General features: G+C 43.3%; 1 protein-coding gene across 2 annotated transcripts in view; it reads right to left on the reverse strand.

Annotated features, from left to right (window-relative positions):
- Positions 1-1175: 1175 nt before the first annotated feature.
- The window catches only part of LOC146758546 (obscurin-like), a 29597-nt gene continuing 18692 nt past the window's right edge, over positions 1176-12080 (reverse strand). For both annotated transcript variants that reach the window (XM_085514559.1, XM_085514558.1), the window contains one exon: positions 1176-2978. The gene's annotated coding sequence lies outside the window, so the exon portion shown is untranslated. The remainder of the gene's footprint in view (positions 2979-12080) is intronic.

Consider the following 12080-nt stretch of genomic DNA (forward strand, 5'->3'; position numbering starts at 1 on the left):
CCTTTTTTAGTTTTCTATCCACTGATTTTGCCCAGAATTTCCAGCCTGTGGAAATATATTCCCGTGTTTATTTAGCACTGCTGCTTTTCCTGCGCTAGCAGTATGGATTTAGACATTGGCTCATCCTTTATGCAGTTCAGAGAATGACTTCAGGAAAAGTCCTAATCCAGCAAAGGTGGATTCTTCAATAAGGAAAAATACAGCTCAGATTGCAAGAATAAAGATGGAATGGGTCTTTGCTGTGTTCTGCCTCTTCCAAGCATGTAAGATTTTTCACTCAGGGGTGGTGACCCCAGCACTTGCTCTTGTTGAACCTCATCCCATTGGCCCCCAGCCTATTGATCAGCCTGTCCTGGTCTCTCTGTGGGGCCTGTTTACCCTAAGGCAGATCAGCACTTCCTAACAACTTGCTGTCATGTGCAAAATTATTGAGGGTGCACTGGATAGATGCATAATGCAAGGGGCTTTGACTGGTTTGCCTACAGAGGAACCCACATTGGTGATTCTCTGAGCAGCAGCAGCAAAGCCTGACATGTGGAGGCTGACCAGATTGCAGAAGGGGAACAGGATACAAACAGTTTGAGGAGCTGCTTCACTGACATTTCCAACACTGTTTTGGTAAAGGCCTTCGCTAAGCACAGTGACCTGAGATAAGCACAGAGTCAAGTTTAACATGCCTGAGAGGAGGATCTGGAGAGGAGGATGTCAGAAGTGCTCCAGTGTTACCATGATGACTGGCTTCCCACTTGCCCCCCATTGTAGTTGCACTGCTTGGCACTGGAAGGCACCAGCCTGGAGCTCCGGCTGCAAGGCTCCGCCAAATGCAGGAAACAACAGACACCCAGAGACTGGTGAAGGGTCCTAAACCAACAGGCGGTACCACCCTCATTTGTAAATACAAGTCACCAAGCCCTGGCTTAGATGAGCCAGGATCCTGTTCACAGGACTACAGACTTCTGTGGAATAGCCATGTTCTTCTTTCTTTTTTTCTTCCTATTATAAATTTTGCAAACAGATCACTTAACCCAGAGCAGAACAAAACCACGTGTAATTAGCTGTGAAGTAAGTGACACCATTCAATTCATGAGAATTTTGTTTTCTGCTTGCTCAGAAGCACAGCACTCAGCACAGGATATGATCTGCAGTAAGAAAGGAACACATCTGACACATTGGAGTCCTACTGGGATTTGGCAGTTTATTTCCATGAGCTGATTGTCAACAGTGGGGGAATTAATGACCACGTTATAAGCAGTGTGCATCTGCACACAAGCACTTATGTTTGGCATGTATAGTGTCACACGTGCAATGAAATTAATTACAGAATTATGTGCAATTATGGTTATAAGTGTAACACATTAAGCAGTCTCTTGCCAACTATTTAATGCACGTACTCTCAGTAAACTCATTTTTTTCAAGGATTCACAACTCTTTTCAAACATATACTTCAATTTAAGCAGTTCCTGGAGTTAAAGTGGTTGACTTGTGATTTATACTCTGCTGATGGGGACATTTTTTTTTTTTATTTTCATGTCCTTTTAAACTGCTTATTGTAAAGATTTCTCCCCATTGCAGTGTTTCTTGTGCCACTTCTTCTTACTCTGTTCCCTCATTTTTTAACTGACTTTCCCTTTGTATTGTCCTGTCATTATACGTACCCAGAACAAACAAGGTATGGAACAGTGTCTGCCATTGGTTTGTGTCTTACTGTATTGTGGTTAGGATGGAGTAATTAAGGTGAATAGACCCAGGGTTCCAACACCCCCCAGGGGCAGCCCCAGGTCCTGCAAGAGCAGCTCCGGCCCTGCTGCAGCCCTCACCATGCCACTCACGTCACACTCTCAAAGAGCAGCTGCAATTCCAAGGAGGGTTATTTCATTTGGCACAGAATCTTTTTTAAATGGGTAGCTTCCCAGACTTATGCTGAACAGCAACGAGCAAAATTAACTTGTAGAATTGTGTGTAGAATTATCATGACAAGTGTTCTAGCTGTATCAGCCAGCAACTACATCCCTAAGATGCAATCGTTATTTCATTTTTGTAAGCCCCTTCCCCATTTTCAGATGTCACAGAATGACAGAATTGTAGGGGTTGGAAGGGACCTGCAGAGCTCATCGAATCCAGCTCCCCTGCAAAGCAGGCATTCTACAGCAGGCTGCACAGGTTGGCATCCAGATGGGTCTTGAATATCTCCAGAGAATGAGACTCCACAACTCCCCTGGGCAGCCTGTTCCAGTGCTCCATCACCCTCACTGTGAAGAAGTTCCTTTGTATATTGGTGTGGAACTTCCTATGCTCCAGTTTGTGGCCATTTCCCCTTGTCCTGTCCACACAGACAAATGAAAAGATGGTGGCCATGTGCCTTTATCTCCCACACTTAAATGCTTATAAACATTAATCAGATCCCCTCTGAGTCTTCTTTTCTCAAGGCTGCACAGACCCAGGTCACCCATTTCCTCATAGGAGAGATGTTCCAGGCCCTTTATCATGTTTGTGGCCCTCAGCTGGACTCTTTCCAGACGATCCCTGTCTGTTTTGTACTGGCAGCCCAGAACTGGATACAGTACTCAAGAACCGGATACAGTACCATATACGTATTTTTTACTTCCATAACTCAACACAACCTTCTGTTTGGGAGACAAACAGCAACCTGTTTGTGATACACACCTGCAGCGTGTATCGGTGCTTTTGACTGAGTGAAAATTCATACATTCAAAATATGATTGCCAAGAATATAAAAGGGATCTTAGGCAGCTTCTCTTCCCAGAGTTTCATCACTGGCTGCTGAGCTCATAGACAGAGCTGTGTTTGACGGGGGCAGTGCCTGAGCACTTCACACAAAGTGGCCAAGGAGCAGTGCTGCATTTCTGCATGGCTGCATTTCTGCATGGCTGCCTTCAGTGCTGCAGGAGCTGTCAGTGCTGGTTGTCTCCTGGCAGTTGGAGGCATTTGGGCTCCCCAGGAGTAATTTTGCAGAAAGCCTAAGAAAAGAGAAAAAGCAGTGTGTTTTTACAGACAGCCTTCTAGGGAGAACAAAGCGCTTCCCTTGATTTCTGCACATAATTTAGGGATAACTTAATTAGCTTCACTGAAGTCATGCTAATTTACCTTAGGTAAAAGTGATTCTCTTTCTCCTTTTGTGAAAAGGGAACAGTGTAAATTTCCTGATGTTAATTAAGACAGAAGCAGACTATACCTTCATGTATTCAGTGCAAAATAAGCAAGACTAGAACACAGCCCAAACTCCAGATTACAATCACTGGCATGGTCATCGTTTGGCACAGGCATCCGCAGCAGCTGGGATTTCTGCAGCTGGCTGATAGAACAGCATAAGGAGGAACGTGTTACAGAGGTGCTTGAGAACTGCGTGGGTTTCTTTCCATGAAAATATCAGAGATTTGGGAAAGCTTTTTTGAGGGGCAGGTGCTACAGAGAGCCACTGTGCCAGGACCGTGGGGAGCTGCGTGGTGGGGTCACCATAGGACATAGAAGGTTCCAAGTTGGAAGGGACCCACAGGGATCACACAGCACCACCCAGACCTGGTGTCAGAGTGGTGTCCCAACACTCCCTGAGCTCCGGCAGCTCGGGGCTGTGCCTGCTGCCCTGGAAGCTGTGCCATGCCCACCGCCCTCTGGGGCACAGCCTTTCCCTCACCCCCACCTGCCCTCCCCTGACACAGCTCCATGTGTTCCCTCAGACCCTGTGGCTGTCAGAGAGCAGAGCTCAGTGCTACCCCTCCACTCTCTGTGAGGAGCTGCAGGGTGCCATGAGGAGCTGTAGGGATGCCATGGGGAGCTTTAGGCTGCCATGGAGCTGCATTCTGACATGAGGAGCTGCTATGAGGGAGTCATAGGGCTGCCTTGAGGGATAACTAAACACAAAGACTACTAATACATTTCTGTTATTGTTTCATCTGAGGACCTCTATAAAACAGTGTAAGAGATTATTCTTTCACACCATTGTCTCAAAGTTTGCTGAGGACACAGATGGACAAGTCCTGGTCAAGGGTTGAGAAATCCTTTGTCTAAATCATAGAATCATAGAATTACCCAGGTTGGAAAAGATCTTGAAGATCAAGTCCAACAGCAGCCTAACAATAGCACCCTAACACTAACAACCCTTTGCTAAATCATATCCCTGAGCACCACATCCAAATGGCTCTTAAACACATCCAGGGATGGCGATTCAACCACCTCCCTGGGGAGCCTATTCCAGTATTTAACAACCTTTCTGTAAAGAAATGTTTCCTAATATCCAACCTAGGGACACATATGGACAAGTCCAGGCAAATCACAGTCAGAGTTGATGAAATATTTTGTCTGAAGATTTGCAGTCCAAGGGCAACGATAGAGAAAGAGATAAGCCACAGCTTAGTGGCTGGGAAGCAGTCTTTTCTCAAGGGAGATGCCATCTCGGGGGTTCTGCACATGGCTCTTACCCAAGTACCCAGGAATACCACATTGGCAGAAGAGGGATAAAAAAGGGACCAAGAAACATGACATCAGGTGCTCCACAACATGATTCCTGCATGCTGATAGACTCTCCTGGGCCTGCTACCTGAAACTTGCCCCTTCCTCTTGGGCCTGCTCTGTCTCTACCTGCTTGCTGCCTAAGGCCGGCCACTCTGCTGCTGCTCTTCCCTGCACTTTTGCCTTGGGGCATTGCAATGGCATGCAACAGAATACTGCTAGGTCTTGGTGGTGACTATCCCTGCTTTATGCAATTTTTGCTTCTTTCCTATATTTCCTATTGCCCACTTTCCCTTCCCCATCACCCTAATTCATAATAGTTGCCAGTCCTCCCCTTCCCCATCTCCCTGATTAAGATTTGTAATAAGCTGGTTGGACCAACATTTGAACTCTTTGTTTCTTAATCTCATGTCAGGTATACATATATCAAAGAACCTCCTCTCCTTCCTATGAATTGGAGCAAGACAAACAGCTGTAATAAATAATGGTTTTCCTTATCAACATGTGTGGGATCGCAACCTTCCTTCCTTGCAATTACCCTAGAATAACGATTTTCTGCTAACTCCAAGTGGGCCTCAGCGTGAGTTCCTCAGATCTGAACTTTACTTGAGGATAATCAGGGTTGTTTAATTTCTGAGCAGCAGCTTCACTGAGGTAATTGATTTGTTCTTGAAATCGTGGTTTCAGGGAAATGCTCTTTGTAATTTCCTCAGCTGATATTTCATGTTGTGTAAAATTGCAGCTGTCACACTGCTTTGTATCACAATATGGTTTTCAATGGAAACATATCACCAGCTACAAGTGATTGTTGAAGGAAGTTTAAAAAAGGCACAGAGAAAAAGAACCCTGGAACTGTGTATTCTTTGAAAAGCTATAGAAAAATTCATGGCAAAATACACTGAAGTCTATGGACAGCAACTGTACTAATCGCAGTTCATGGAAGTAATATTTTTTTGATGAATAATGTATGCAGAATGAAACTTATTCAGTACAGTTCATCTTTTAAACAATGCCTGCAAAGATATGACAAGCAGCTGGAGAGATCTTTGTGGTGTGTGTTAGCCATGAACACAAACTACCAGTAAGCTATTAGGGAAAGTGCAAATCGTCCTTTACCTTACAAAATCTGTGTATTACAGAAACACACAAAAGGCTTAACTGGAGCTCTGCTAGCCAAGCGATGGTACATATTTTCAACATCTATGCCCTTGTGCATTTTCAAAAACCTCCTAATTTGTAGCACTTAGAGACCAAGGCATGATGGGCAATGGGTGGCGTGAAGCAATGCTGCGTGAATGAGTATTGGCAGCTGGGTGAGAGGTGTAGAGTGGGCATTTTATTCCCCTATCCGGTTGCCCTCTGGGATGCCAGGCCCTTGGCAGATGGACATGGAAGGACATAGAAGAGACAGAGGGCACAGCTGAAGTGAGGTACATTTTGAGCAGGCACAAGATGACGCTATTGGCGAGAGGATGGCCAGGCACTCTGCTGGAGACCAAGGAAGCTGTGGGTTCTCCATCCCCAGTCAGAGTCGGAGCTGGACTGGCCCAGGTCTGCAGTGGAAGCAAACCTCCAGGCTGGCCACATCCGAGCAGAGGACTGGAATTGCATTCTTCCAAAATTTGTCTAACATTTTTTTTGTGTGTGATTTGCTGTTCTTAAATATACGTATATATTACACATTTAATTATTGTGTATTTGTATACTTAGAATATATCATAGAATCACAGAACAGTTGTCTGGAGGGACCTTTCAAGATCATGTAATTCCAGCCCCTCCAGAATTGATTGCCATGTGCATACTAAATATGTATACATCAGCTATGTAGTTGCTCGTTTCTCAAAGGACACCATGAGTATTGAACTGAAAATCTATCTGTAAAATGGAAGTATGATTGAAAACCACACCAAGATATTTTGAATCCAGTGATGTTTCTTATAATAGAACTAAAAGAAATCAGGCTTGCATGTCACCCACAATCTAACAAAATGTGTTTCTATCACATAATCTCTAATTCTAGGGTTTGACCAGTTTCATTTTATTATTTCAGCTTCTGCTTTTAGCTGTAATGTTTTAAAACTTCCATTGGAGATCTCTTGGTTTGCTTCATTTCATCTCATTCTATTCCTCAGTTTTAGACAGTGACTATAGCAAAGAATGTTTCTGATTTTCCTGAAAGTCGTCATTTACTCACAGTGATTTCTGACAAATGCTCTGTTGTACAGTTTCTTTTTTATGATGATTGCATGGAATGTGCATATCACCATTATTTCCTTTAAGCCATTTGGATGAAGATTTGCTTGTACATAGACAAAAGCTGTATACCTTGGCTTTCTGAGTTTTGGTTGCATTTATCTTGCTTCATTTTTCCATTTAAGGATTACTCCATGTTTAACCAGCATGGAAATAGCACAGAATTTGGAGGTTTATTAATATCTATAATACAGAGCATTTGTGTCTGTCTCATGCATTGAATAAGATGATAGAAATGGGAAAAGATAAATGACAGGATTTTACAACTGATGTAGCAGCTGTTTTTGTGATGGAAAGCAAAGCCATTTCAGTCACTCTTTAATATGATTGGGCGTAGCAAGGTTATGCACTTGAGGAAGAACTGACAGAGGGAGCACTCTTAATAAGGGACAACTGAATTGTTGTGTACGAAAGAAGTGTGAAGCAGAAAGAGAGCAGTGAGACTGAGCCAGAGGAAAGCCTGGAGCCTGAACCTGTTGAGCGTTAAATCCCCTTCCCAGGAATGTGACTCATTTGTAGCAATCCATGTTCCAAATCAAACCATCAGCAGACACATCTGCCTTAATCAGGGAGTATCTTTTCCAGACATTTTCTGCACTAATGGGACACATTTTCTGTTCATATTTTGATGGACAGAACAGTGCAAAAAACAGTCATCCTAAGTGAATATTTATTGTTGTATCTGCCATTATTAAATGCCAAGCAGACATTATTTTACTGCTAGATTTTTAAAAAGATTCAGAAACACTCTGCAGATTAATGCAATTCAAATATAGGTATTTCAAATGCATAGTGATATTCACAGTAATCAGTATAAAAAAAAAATCAAATCAAGTCAAATCAAATCAAATCAAGCATTACTCCTCCGTTTTCACATACTGAGTTTCCTGGTAAGGCTTACAGCGTCAGGATACGATGAAATTCTTTAAAAGACCAAAATGAACAGCCACTTGTTTAATTGCTGTAGACTTTTATGCCAGGTTAGACCTATATTTGTTTCATCATATGGGAACAGTCCCATTCTATCCCAGACAGCCATTTTATTGTGAACATTGCTCTGCACTGCGAGACCACACCTATGCCAGAGGTACTTGTTTTCTTCCTACACATTAACTAACTTTGGTTGTTGAGCAGCATTGACACCAGAGGCTGTTGGGCTCCTTACCACAAAACCATTCCTCAAGAGAGGCTGAAATACAGTCTTACCCATCACTCTATGATACAGTGCACAGAGGGAGAGAACAAAGAGGGAGACAAAAAACTGAAAAAGAGAGCAAGAAAGAATATCCTCCATGTGATCTTCTGCTTTGTGTTGATTAATAGCATTGCTTGTTCTGCATGACAGTTACTCCCAGTGTGAACTGATAGATCATCCAGGGATCTTACCCAAGCCAGTTACCCATTAACTCGTAAACAAAGTATAAATATTAATTAATAATTCTTGGTTTTACAAAGTAAAGGACCCATTAAAATCAGGCAGCATGGAGATTTCATTTAGAAACACCTGCTGTCTCTCTGACTAGGCTCCCATAGGCAAGGTTCAGTGCGACGGCAGTGTCTTTTGAGGGTCGTTGGATGCCTGGGAAGCAGCAGCAGCACTTCTGTACCAAAGTGTTTCCCTTCCCCTATGCATATTTTAAATGAGGTGAACGTGCCCTGTCACTCACCAGCTCCATCAGCTCCTTATCTTAGCAGCTAATCTTGCTGCAGGTAGTAAAAAAAATTACTGCAAGCTATTAAGTTTCTACTAAAATGTCAAATTCTGTGGAGTCTTGAAAAGAAAATGAGTGTATAGTCCCATTCCAGCTAGACAGATTGAGTTTGGTGTCCACTATGAACTAAAAGATTTACTCTCCAGATTGGCTAATTCCTTGAGCATTAAATGCCCCAAGAAAGGGAGCAAACATACTATTAATAACTCTAATGGCTAAAAAGCATATTATTTTCAAGTGATTTGTTAATCAGCATGAGTTCTGCCTACAGCTATTGCAATCAGTCATCTTTCTCCAGTAGTAGCTAGTGTCTTAATAAGGAACAACAAGGGATTTGGAGGAGCTAAAATTGTTCAGGCTCGAAGGACGATAACAGAAATTATTAACCAACTTGGATAAAAGCCACCAAACAAGATGGGAATACTATTGGAAGGGCAGACTGTAAAGCCTCATTGGAAACAGATAGAGCCAAAGAATGAGTTTGTGAGAACGTCTGTTCCGAAGCTGCTTCCCTCTGATGAAATTCTCATCCATAGTTTAAAATGGGAAGAGGAATTTTCTTGCATAAGACATCAGTGACTCATGGCTGTGGCTGCAGGAGGGACCTTGGATTTCTGGTTGAGACTGGGGTGATGAAGCTGAGCCTGGAGTCCCCTGCAGTGCCCTCAGAGCTGCCCGCCAGACCTTGGTTGAGTTCTCAGCTAAGCAAACAAAATGGTGATAATTTGTTCCTTAAAAAAAGAAGAAGAAAAGAAAAAGAAAAGGAAAAAAAGGAAAAGAAAAAAAAAAAAGGAAAAGAAAAAAAAAGGAAAAAGAAAAGAAAAAGAAAAAGAAAAAGAAAAAGAAAAAGAAAAAGAAAAAGAAAAAGAAAAAGAAAAAGAAAAAGAAAAAAGGAAAAAAAGAAAAAGAAAAAAAAAAGGAAAAGAAAAAAAAGAAAAGGAAAAGAAAAAGAAAAAGGGGGGGGGGGGGAAAAGGAAAAAATAAAGAAGGTTCTTTGCTGTTTATGCTTCTTTTTGTCCTTCAAAGCAAAAAATAAAAATAAAAATAAATAAAAAATTTGGGCTTGGCCCCAAAACTCCAGCATCCAGGAAGGGTTGTTATGACAGATGTGGTGAGCACCAGAATATCTGTGGGCAGGGGAAGTGAAACCATTGGAAGAAATTGCCCAGAAGTTGTCTAATTAAACAATTTGTGAAAACATTGTTGTCGTTGCCTCAGACAGCCTGGTTTGTGTGAGTAATTCAACGTTGTGTGAAGGCTGGATGAATGAATCTAATCTGTTTGAAGCTTCTGGCTTTATTGGTAACATTTTATAAATAAAATAGCAATACAGAGGGCTGTAGAATCCCAGTGCTCAGGTGGGATGCACATGATGAGATGCAGGTAGTGGACTGTAGAACACCTTCTGGGCAGGCACCCAGCACCCAAAGCACAGGACTGAAGGACACAGCCCAGAACCAACGAGGCCACTTTGCAAAGCACAGATGGGCTTTCTAGGATGTATTTTTTTCTCCTGCACTTTTTAATTACTTCTTAAATCTGGGATCTTTTTAAAGCAAGTCAGGAACATTGAATTACCATTTAAGGTTTTTTGTTTGTTTGTTTGTTTGTTCATTTGTTTGTTTAGAATTATTAAACTGTTTTTATTACATTTTCAGACTTTCTATGGAATAATAAAAATTAAAAAGCTTAGATTGAGAAACAACTCTACAACATTTATTAGATGACTGGCATCTATGAACATAAGATTTCTTCATGAAATTTTGTTAATGAACCCACAACAAGCAGGGGAGCATTTTGGTGCCCTGATGTACACAGGTGGTTTCCCAGCAGGTGGCCAGCACTGGCATTCCTGCAGTAATTGATTAGCTCAGGTGTACAAGTACAGCACTGATTGATTACCTATTAAATAACACTCCATTGCATTTCTTTCAATTATACAACACAGGATAGCTGTTGCCAGCCAAGAATTCCATGATATCAGACATATTGATGACTTATAATTGTTTATTTGCATTTGGAGCTGAGGACTTGGAGCAAACCTCTGTGAATGGCCACGAGGAGCACGTCTGTATCACACAGACAGTGTGCTGGGCTGGAGGACGAGTGCTTGGATGGGTCACTGGGCTTTGTGACAAAGTACTGTGAACAAAGGGGACAGTCCTCCTGAGCAGGGCTGACACAGGATCCTGCCCTGGGCTCCAGGTGGAGACACAGCAGCTCAGGACAGGCTCTAAGGAGGTGGTTCCAGTTGGGGAGGCCCTGCACTGCACACCCACCTGTTGATTTAATGCAGCTGAAAGCTGGCACTGCGCCTTGTATTGCTCGTGCAGTTTTAAACACACACAACTCCCAGATACTGGAATTTTACAAGGCCACATGCACATGTAAAGCAATCCTCTTGCTATTCTGAGGCAAAGGGAAGCTCTGTTCTAAAAATCTAACAGCTCTTTATGGCCATGTCTCTCATCTGATTGCTTTGCATCATTTCTGTGATCTCACTTCAGGATGCATTTTGGTTGGCTGTTTGTGAGAGCTTTTGTTAGTGGTGCTATTCTGGGACTGCATCCAACTTGCTCCTCATCAAGACCTCTGAGAGAAGTTTCCACATGAACCAAAGCCCTTAGAAGTCAGAAGTTTGAAGAGGAGATGCTGCAGCCAGTGAGCGGTGGGACATCCAGGATCAGAACTATCATTACAGGTACAACAACAACTCCACTGCTGTTCCTACAGCCTAGACATGGCTGGGGGGGGGGGGGAGAGAAGGGTGGGGAAAGGGGGATCACACATTCTAGCAGCCCCACTATCTGTACCAGGTTGGCAGAGGCTTGAACCCCCTGAGCAGTGCTGGGTCTGCTGGCCTCTGACACACTCCTATCCAGGGCTGACCTCCAGAACAATTCGGCATGAACAGGGGCACCCAGAGCATCAGCAACATAACGAGAGGAGGGGTTGTTCTACACATGCTTCTTTTTCTGAAGAAATCTTTTCGCCATCATCTCCCAGTGTGCTTTTTTTTTCCCCGCAAAGCTGTGATCAAAGTCTTCAAACATATGGCTCCATGGCAAGGCAAGGATTTCCACAAGCTCCTGGACTCATCCTACCGCTCCAGACATCAGCTTCTTGGGCAGTCATACACATGGCTGGGATCCTTTGGGCTGTTTCTACAGAAGGTTGCAGCACTACATTACAGAGCCGAACCACTGCCTTAGGAAAACTATTCAGCAGAAGCAGCTAACTAGTGATAGGATGAGAAATAATGGCTTCAAAGGTGTGCCAGAGGAAGATTTAACAGCCCTACAAAGTCCATCCTCCTGAAGATAAGAACAGGGGAGAGACCTGAAGAACATTCAGAGCCATACCAGGACTGCATGGTGCAGTGCAGCACAGTCAGGGCGCTCAGCATGGCCACAGTCATTGGGCAATTCCCAGCCCCAGCACCAAGGACTCAGGCTGTGCTGGTGCTACAGAGTCATGAGAGAAGCACTGCAACAGTGGGAGCTCTGCACAGGGGCTGTGCTGAGGGGTGGGCTGTAGGAATTCAGGAGTCATGCAGCCGCAACATGTGTTGGTAGCCATGGCAGGGGGGGATTTGATTCTGCCAGAAGCATCATAGCAGGGTACAGCTCAGGTATGAGGAGACAACAA

Source organism: Coturnix japonica, chromosome 13 (genome assembly GCF_054131305.1).
Source record: "Coturnix japonica strain WE chromosome 13, WE-NBRP24, whole genome shotgun sequence".
NCBI classification, from domain to species: Eukaryota; Metazoa; Chordata; class Aves; order Galliformes; family Phasianidae; genus Coturnix; species Coturnix japonica.